Below are 9,416 nucleotides of genomic sequence, written 5' to 3'. Positions count from 1 at the left end.
ATAGAAAACTAAGCTTGACAGTTTTATATAATTAAAAAGAAATTACAGGGTCATGCTATTTAAAAGGATGAGAAACACTGAACTATGTAACCTATGTTCCCTACAGATCTCCCCATCTAGAAACAACCCCTCTCCTTCTGGAGCCCTGGAACTCTCTCTCATCCTGTTATGTTAGCAATGCTGGGTGTGCCTGTGCCTCCCCCATCACCCCCAGGGGAGACTCCCTGCAGAACAAGCTGCCTTGGTCTCAATACTGCACATCCACAACCCTTAGCATGCTTGGTATACAGCAGGCAGTCAGAGTAGTGGTGATTTGAGCTCCACGTGTTTTCTGAGCTCCACCCACTACCTATTTAACCAGAAATAAGAATCTGGCTAAATCCAAACACCACCACCAACTCATGAATTGTGCTTGTTTCCAGCCTAAACCCAGGACATCTTTGGATCCAAAACTCAATCATCCCTCAGTAGAGACTGTAAGTAAAGACTGAAAGAGTGACCCTGAATCACAGCTAGAATTAAAATTCTCACTAGAAGCCGCTTCTATGTTCCCCAAACATTTTCTCCTTCCAGAATATCAGCCCTGAGGAGCATGTGCTGTCATTCCTTTTGCCACCTCTGACTGAGACACTGTGAGCACCTGCCAGGGCAGGGCTGATCCCTGAGCAGCTTCTTCTCCAGGACTTGACTCAGTGACTGTAACAGAGCAGGTCTTCCATACGCAGGCCATCCTCATGATTCACAGATTCCATATATGCAAATTTGTCTACTTGCTCAAATTTACTTGTGACCCCAAAATCCACCCTTGTAGTGGTATTGTGGTCATTCAGGAACTAGAAGAGAGTTGCAAAAAATGTATGCTGTTCAATGTGGCTGTTCCCAGCTGAGGTCAAACAAGGCACCCGCCTCTTCCTGTTTCATCTTTTAAACTATAAACAGGTATCTTTTGTGTATGTGGTTTATTTACTGCCAATTTTTTTTTTGACTTTTTGTGCTTTTGTTGATAATTTTGCTGTTTAAGATGGCCTCCAAGCATTGTGCTACGGTGCCGTTTAGTGTTCCTCAGTGCAAGGAGACTGTGACGTACCCTTTGTAGAAAATACATGTGTTAGTGAAGCCTCGTGCAGACATGAGTTACAGTGCTGTTGTCTGACTTCCATGTGAATGAATCGACAAGATACATTCAGAAAAACGAAGAGGAAATTCGCAGCTCCATGAGAGGCCACTCCAGGTGTTGAAGTACATTCATAGTGTATGAGGAAGCTATGAAAAAGACGGGGAAATGGCTAAATGCATGGAGTCATGAGATGACAACTAATTTAAAAATAACTAAAAAGTGGACAGCATTGTTGTGAGGCTGAAAACCAAACAAATTTACAGTCAGATTACCCACGGTCAGGAACACGTTACACTCTTCTTGGCTGGTGCTGGCTGGTTCACATGATTCAAACGGCAGTGCAACGTGAAAAATGTTAAAGTTGCCGAGGAGGTACGTTTCTGCAGATCAGGAGACTACGGACGAATTTTAAAAACACCTGCTAAGAATTATGCAGGAAAAGGGCTATGTGGAAGAGCATATTTTCAGCACTGATGATACTGGCTTGTTTCACAAGAATAACATTGACAAATAAACCTATAAAAGCAAATTTCCCCTTGAAGCAATAATTCAGTACCCAATCAGGCAATGTTCACAGCATCTTTATAGAATATGACTATAAAGAATAATGAAAATGAACTATGCATTTCTGAGTGCAAATGTGAATAAGCCCATACATTTCTGAATGCTGTAGTAGATTGATTGGGAAATAGACTCAGTTCCCGCCCCCTTTCTTTATGTTGTGACTTTACAGGTAATTTCTCTGAGAGGTAGAGTCTGTTTCCCCACTCCTTGAATCTACATTGGCCTTTTTCTTGCTTTGGGCATAGAATGTTGGAAAGGTGTTGTGGTGCCCCTTCTGAGGCCAGGCTTCAAGAAGCCCTGCAGTGTTCTCGTTCTCTCTCTCTCTCTCTCTCTCTCTCTCTCTCTCTCTCTGTGTGTGTGTGTGTGTGTGTGTGTATGTGTCTCTCTCTCCCCCCCTGAAATCTTCATAAGAACATGCCCATGAAACAGAGGCATCCTGATCAGCCAATAGCCTACCAACCACTGGACAAGTGAGTAACCCTTGGTTCAAACCAGAACTTGCCAAACAAGGTCACCAAGATTAGCAGAATGAAACCACTCTGTTGACTTGTAGACTCATGAACAATAGCAAATGGGTCTTCTTTTAAGACATTACCTTTAGGGTGGTTTGTCACACAGTATTAATGTGGTAAAGATAACTGATATAGATGCTGAGAAACTATCTCGAATTTCTTCGATATTTTGCCTCAGATGTAACTTACAATCACATTTTAGGGAGACTAGAGGAAGAGGCAAGATTAGCTTCAATTCTCAAGTATTTTATGATCCCAAGTTTTTGTATGTGTTAGATTTGTTTTTTTTTTTTTTTTTTTGTAATAATTCCTATTGCTCAGGCCTTTATTGCAGCTAGGATGACAGGGAACATACCTCATATCAGAAATAAGTCATGTTGGTGTCATCCTAGTGAATAGACAATTGACTTACGTGTTTGAGAAGAAAATAAATATCCCCTGATAAGCTTGTACTTGAGATAAGTAACACACATGTTTCTTCAATAATGAGCACCTGTTCAACGAGCCTGTGTGTGTAACCCTAGGGCATTTTTATCTCTGACAATGGTAAGGTAAAGGAGTTCAATTTTGTGATATGAATTTATGTGCCATGAATTTAACTAATTATTCATGCTTGTTTTTTTTTTTTTTTTTCTGTCAGAGGCCATGCAAATGCCCCAGCTTTATGATGTAATTTTAGGAAATTAGACTTGAACATCTCAAAGTCATGTAATTAATTATATTCAGCTTTAATAAAGATTACTAATTGATTCAAGCCACCAGCAGGACACCTGGAAGTGTCATTTACACATGATGAGTGGCCTCATGGGGCCTAAATATGACGGCTAATTAGATTTCCACGTTTTTTAAAAATTAAATTCTCTTTGGCTAGGGCCAGAGAGTTTACATTGAGTTCACAGCTGAATGTTTAATGCCCAGCTTTAAGTTAATATTTATTAAAAGACTTAGTATTATAGAACTAAAAATAATTAAGAGCTAAAATGTGTTAAGTATATTTCCGAGCATTGGTAATAAGGAAAAACAATAATTGTGTGACCTTTTAATTTCATCTTAGAGCATTTTATAACAAGGCTGCTTAGGGGTCATGCAACTATTTTAGGAACTGTAACTTGGTTTGACTTATTCCCTGTTCATAACTGATTAAGGGCCAGACATCTTACCAAGTCAGAGGTTAACTCAGAGAGAATTTATAACATCAGGCTTTGCTAAGTGGTTCTGATGTCATAGACATTTGGAGGCAATAGGCACCAGAGGGTTGGAAAGAAAACATTATAGAGTATGTGAGGCTTTGTAATGGGGACAAAATTTTGAAAATCAGAATGAAGAAGGAAGAGGCACCCAAGAGGAGTTACAAAGTGAGAAGTGGCATGGAGGCAGGATGTGAGATACACACATTGCATCTCCACGTGTCTTATTCCTCTGTGATTTCAAGCTTACACTAGGAACTCAAATCTGTCTGGAATAAATGCTCTGAGTGAAAATCACAGAGAAGAGAAGATGTAGCACAAACAAAGATCCCTTATGCAATGCCTTACCCAGCCATAAATGGAAGGAGAGACCTGCGACAGAGGGTCACAATGCTATGTCAGCACTTTGGTTTCTCATTCAAGAAAATGAGTTTGTTTGTTTTTTTCTTACTTCTATATTATTTTATGACTGCAGAGGATTTACTAGCCTTATTAAAGAAACTTACAAAATAGAAATAATTTACCTAAAATGAAAAGAAACAAAAGTGTATTCATTATCTCTTGCTGCATAACAAATTGCCTCAAAACTTACAGGCTTAACCACACACATTTATTCTATCATGGATTCTGTGGGTCAGGAGACCCAGCATGGCTGAGCTGGGTCCTCTGCTTCAGGGTTGTTTGCAAGGCTGCAATCAAATAGTAAGGTGTGGCTCTGGTCTCATCTGAAAGTTCAATTGTGGAGGACCCCATCTGTGCTCACTTATATGGCAGTTGGCAGGACTCAGTTCCCTGCAGCTTTGGACTGAAGGTCTTACTTTCTTGCTGGCTATTGGCTGAAGGTTGCCTTCAGTTCTTTGGCAGGTGGAATGCTCTAGTATGGTGGCTTGTTTCATCAAAGAATGCAAGCTAAGAAGGCAAGAGAGAGTGCAGCAAGACACAGAGTCCTAGAAAGACAAAGTCAAGGTGATTTTTTAACATAATCATGGGTCTATGGCCGTACCACCCTGAACACGCCCAATCTCATCTGATCTCGGAAGCTAAGCAGGGACCGGCTTGGTTAGTACTTGGATGGGAGACTGCTTGGGAATACCGGGTGCTGTAGGCTTATTAAAAAAAATAAAAAATAAATTAGAAAACATAATCATGGAATTTTCCTACCATTACATTTGCCCTATTCTTCTCCTTAGAATCAAATCACTAGGTTCAGCTTGCACTTCAAGGGAAAGGAGTTACATGAAGGATAATGAGTGTATGTAACCCTCACAAGTACCAACAGGCATGAGTACCATGAATATCTTTGGGGACTATCTGAGGATGTGCCAAACACAAAAAACGATGTTAGTAAGATGAATCTTCTCATATCTGCTGATAAAATTTTAAGTGTATTCAACTTTTTTGGAAAGCTATTTGGCAATATGTGCCCAAATAGTAAATGTGAGTACTTTATCATCCAAACATTCTAATACCAGGACTATCTTAAAGAAATAGCTATGCACAGTAAAATATGACAACAGAGATCTTCATTAGGGCCTGATTTGGAGAAATTAAGCAAAGGAAGCCACATAACTGACTTCTACTAAAGTACTAAATAAGTAAAACAATGTATTAATTTAAGGATGTTAAATAGTAATTGAAAATAAATGTTATTCACTTAATGATATATCCTAGGGAAGATTACACAACAGAACATATAAGCCTTTTTCAGTCTCATTAATGACCTAGCTTATTAATGACAATAGTCAAATAAATATTAATTTGACTGTTATTAATAGTGTTGTGTTAAGTAATTATGTAATATGCATACAGTCCACCTTTTAACTTTGACTTAATAATTTCATTATTTAAGTGTTGGGTTAAATCATTATGTAATATGTGTACATTCCAACTGTTAATTTGACTGTATGGATATTACATAATGATTTAATCCAACACTTAAATAATGAAATATTTTTGTTGTTCCCAGCCTTCAGCTTTTACAAACATCCTTGTAGGTAAGTTTTCTGTGGAGTATAAATCTCTAATTACGGAAAGTATTGGGGGAAAAGTTACGTATTTGGAGTAGTATAACTACAATGAATGTGTGATAATATCACATGCATCTGCACAGAGCAGGGTGAGGGCACACATCTATGTGTGATGGCAACTTGAGACTGTTTCCTTCCCAGCTCAGCTGGATTCCTGAAGGAAGACTGAAGGGAAAACAATGACCCCTTATGCAGCGCTTTGTCCCAGCTGTAGATGGAAGGAGGGACCTGGGACAGAGGATCACAATTTCATGCTAGCACCTTAGTTTCTTATTCATGACTACAAAAGGACCCACTAGGTTTATTAACAAAATTTACAATGGAGAAATAATTTACCTGAAATGAAAAGTTAAAGGGCATACGTATTATCCCTTTTTGAAGGGAGCCTATGCTGGAGGAAGCAAACTCATCTAAGCAGGCAAGAGTCACCCATGGAACATGAGTGTTTCTGCACAAAGTGAAGGGGCGTCTTGTTGCTGCCTAGATTTTTTTGTGAGACATGATGTCTGCTGACCCACAGTGATGCCATTAAGTGTTAAGAAAAAGGCTCACAGGAGAAAGATGTAGCCTTCTAGGCAGGAATGGGCAACAATGAATCATCAAGATCCCAATGGTGACCAAGCAGTATGAGAGATGGTTGCTTTAGGGTTCTGGAGCCTGCGTAGAAGGCAGAAAGAGTAGGCGGGTGTGGAGGACGACTTTATGAGGCTAGAGGAATGCTGACACTGTGTATCCAGGTGGGAAGCATACTGACAATTATCACCAATCTCTCCAGGGAATCCCGGATGCCACAGGAGCTACACAAGCCAGCCCTGAAACAAGTAAACCCGTATGCCGACCCACAACTCCACCCCCACCCCAATTCCACACATACCAGCAGCCTTGGTTCCTCTAACAAATAGGAAAAGACTGCAAATGCCCCTTACCTCTTCCATTAGCCTGCTGACCAAAGCACATGAACAGGGCGGGCCAGGAGAGGGGTACGAAGAGGCGACCTGTCCCTCCACACAAACATGCACTTGTATTTGCAATCAATATTTCTGGAAGAATAAAAAAGAAACTGGCATTACTGAATGACCAGAATGCACTGAAACAGGTAGGTGGACAGTTACTTTTTCCTCTCCATTGTTACAAAAGCCTTTCTGTTCACACTCACGGAAAGAAGTCTCCTGAGGTCTCTTTCACACATGAGAGCAATCTCATTTTGATGATTAAAAAGGTCAAAGTATTAACGGAAACCTCAAATTTTTAACCACGTTCAGTATGTCCCTGCGCAGGCCTCATCCAGACTTAGAAGTGTTGACTGGGCGAGTAAGGGCTATGATAGGAGTATGCAAACACACACACGCACACACACACGCACACACACACACACACACACGTATGCATCTGTCTGCATATGTATATGTATGTATAGAAATGTATGTGTATATGTATGCATACATGAAGGCCCACAACAGATGTATGTAGAGATACATAGATACAGATATAGATGCATGTATTTGATTCTTTTGTTTTATTTACATTTCCAGCTCTTACAAGCTGCTATTTCGGTCCCCAGTAGGGTTGGAAGCCATGGGGAGGAGAGGAGGCAGGAAAGGTCTTACCAGGCTGTGACCTGGCATTGAGTCCTCTAGCCTTGGCAGATGTCACTCCCTTTTTGGTGGATGTCTGGTGGGTTTCTCAGAGAGTCTTTTACTGAGGACCTCTGTCCATGTCTTTCTTGACAAGAGAGAGGTCTCTATTCCCCAGACATTGCACAACCCATCACTGTGCTGGATCCCAATGAGGCAGGAGAATAGGGTGTGGAGGTCAGAAACCTAAGGCCACCATGACTTCCTGTAACTAAATCAAAGGAAAACCCTAACTTCCCACACCTAAGTGACAGAAGGACTTGAGGCTATTCCCTTTGCAACCCACCCCCATTCCTGCTTGGAAAAGGGGCGCTGGTTTCTTCAACCAATTAGACATTTGTATTGGAGGGTAACTTTGTAACTTCAGTCTCTGATTAGTTACTTTCCACAGCCAATCTGATGCTTGCGTAGGGTGTAACCTTCATAACTTCATTTCAGCCTCTGATTGGTTGCAGAAAACAACCAATCATCCTGATTGCAGGACGCTACTTCATTTACACAGAATGTACACCAGGTAACCAGTGGGGTACCCACTGGTATGTAAACCCAAGAAAATATCGTAAAGAAGTTCTTGAGCCCCTGTGCTCAGGCCAGCTCGTGCTCTGTGGAGTGTACTTTCATTTTCAGTAAATCTCTGCTTTCGTGACTTCATTCTTTCCTTGCTTTGTTTGTGCGTATTGTCCAATTCCTTGTTCAAAATGCCAAGAATGTGGACACCCTCCACTGATGCTACCACCACCCCTGCCTCCTCTACTAGACAGTCTCCCTGGACATAGCTCTTCCAAGGGACTCCAGCTTCTCCAACTCCGGAGTCTACCTGTCCTTGGAAAGATCTCTCACCTGTGCCCCAGCAAGTGGGAGAGCAGTTTGCTCCCCGGACAGCGCTGTCTCTTAGCTCCTCCTGCTTCAGGCACACACTTTAACCTTTGCTCTTATACTTCTCAGGCACGTTTCAGACCATAGTCCCCTCTGTCCCTCAGACTTCAGGGAATGCAAATAAAGCTTGAGTAGCCCTGAAGCCAAAGCCTCTCACTTAAGTGAGAGGCAGTTACTCATTTGCCTCTCGCTGGGACAAGCAGGGAGGTTGATACTGACAACATTCTGACAGCTCTCTCCAGCTCCCAGCTTGCCCAACTCAGCTCTTCCAGGCTGGAGGTTGGTGCTGGTCTGTCTTGGCAGAATCGATTTCACAATCTATTTGCATGTCCTTCATGGGAGAGCTCACTCCTGGCTTTAGGCGGGAGGCACTCTGCTCCTACGGTACTGCTGTCAGCTTAGGGCCTCTGCTAAAATGGACAAAACCTCTATTTTAGCATCCCATTCACCACTAATACCTTCCTCATAACTTTCAAGGAGGAGTGGGGGGGGGGGTCTAGACTCAGAGTGAAATATATTTTACACTATATTATGTGCTATTAGGTTTTTTAAAAATCCACAGACTACTTATCTTTCAATAAAACAAAGAAAAATCTGTTTTATAAAGAATAAACTTTATTTTACAAGGGAAAATGCTTTGGATGCAATTGTACTTTTAAAAATTTATTTTAAAACAAAAAATTTTTGAAAACGTAAATGTAAACAAATTTTAATATACATACAACTGTGTTTGCTAGTTAAAAACAAATACATAAAATACTAGAAAGAAACAATCTATAAGGTTCAGGTTATGCTTTTTAAATCATATTTGGTGCAGATAGGTTTCATAATGCAATAGTTTATTTTCTCATGTTTTTACTTATAGAAATTTCTACATTTTATTCAATATAATTTTATTTTCTTATAATTAGAAAATACAGGTTAGAAAATATCCATGGCCTGAGACAAATCTCAGACTCCTATTATAACTCAAGGGACAAATCAGAATCTTTAGGGCAGAGTCAGTCACCCAAGATCAACTTCATTCTGAAATGATGATGTGCGACAAGATGACGCCCTCTCCCACTGGGCCTGGAGGCAGATGTCTGCTCCTCTCTGCTATGACAGAGCTTTGGTGAAGTCCACGTGGGGCATCTATCTAAATCCCCTTGGGTCCTACATGGCTGCCCTAGGTACAAATCATGAACGGAGTTACATCGCATTCACTGCCGACCTTTTCAGTCTGGAAACTTGGTTCACATGATAAAGAGCAGGGCTTTGGTAAAATTCCATTTAAACCGTGCTTGCCAAATTGTCGAGTAGGAAAAATACCAAACCTGATCTGGAAAAATATTTTTTATTGTTACATAATATTTGCACATATCATGGGGCATATATGATATTTTGTTACATGCATAGAACGTGTGATGATTAAGTCAGGGTATCATCTCAAGTATCATTTCTATGTGTTGGGAACTTTTTAAGTCCTCTCTTCTAGCTATTTTGAAATATACAATATC

General features: G+C 40.6%; 1 pseudogene; it reads left to right on the top strand.

Moving 5' to 3' along the window:
• The first annotated feature begins 4,369 nt into the window (after nt 1-4,369).
• LOC120361862 (5S ribosomal RNA) lies at nt 4,370-4,488 on the top strand (annotated as a pseudogene).
• Nucleotides 4,489-9,416: the final 4,928 nt, after the last annotated feature.

The sequence above is a fragment of the Saimiri boliviensis genome, chromosome 1 (genome assembly GCF_048565385.1).
Source record: "Saimiri boliviensis isolate mSaiBol1 chromosome 1, mSaiBol1.pri, whole genome shotgun sequence".
In the NCBI taxonomy this organism is placed as follows: Eukaryota; Metazoa; Chordata; class Mammalia; order Primates; family Cebidae; genus Saimiri; species Saimiri boliviensis.
The sequence above is the reverse complement of the archived record's forward strand: the minus strand, read 5'-3'. Positions and strand labels throughout refer to the sequence as shown.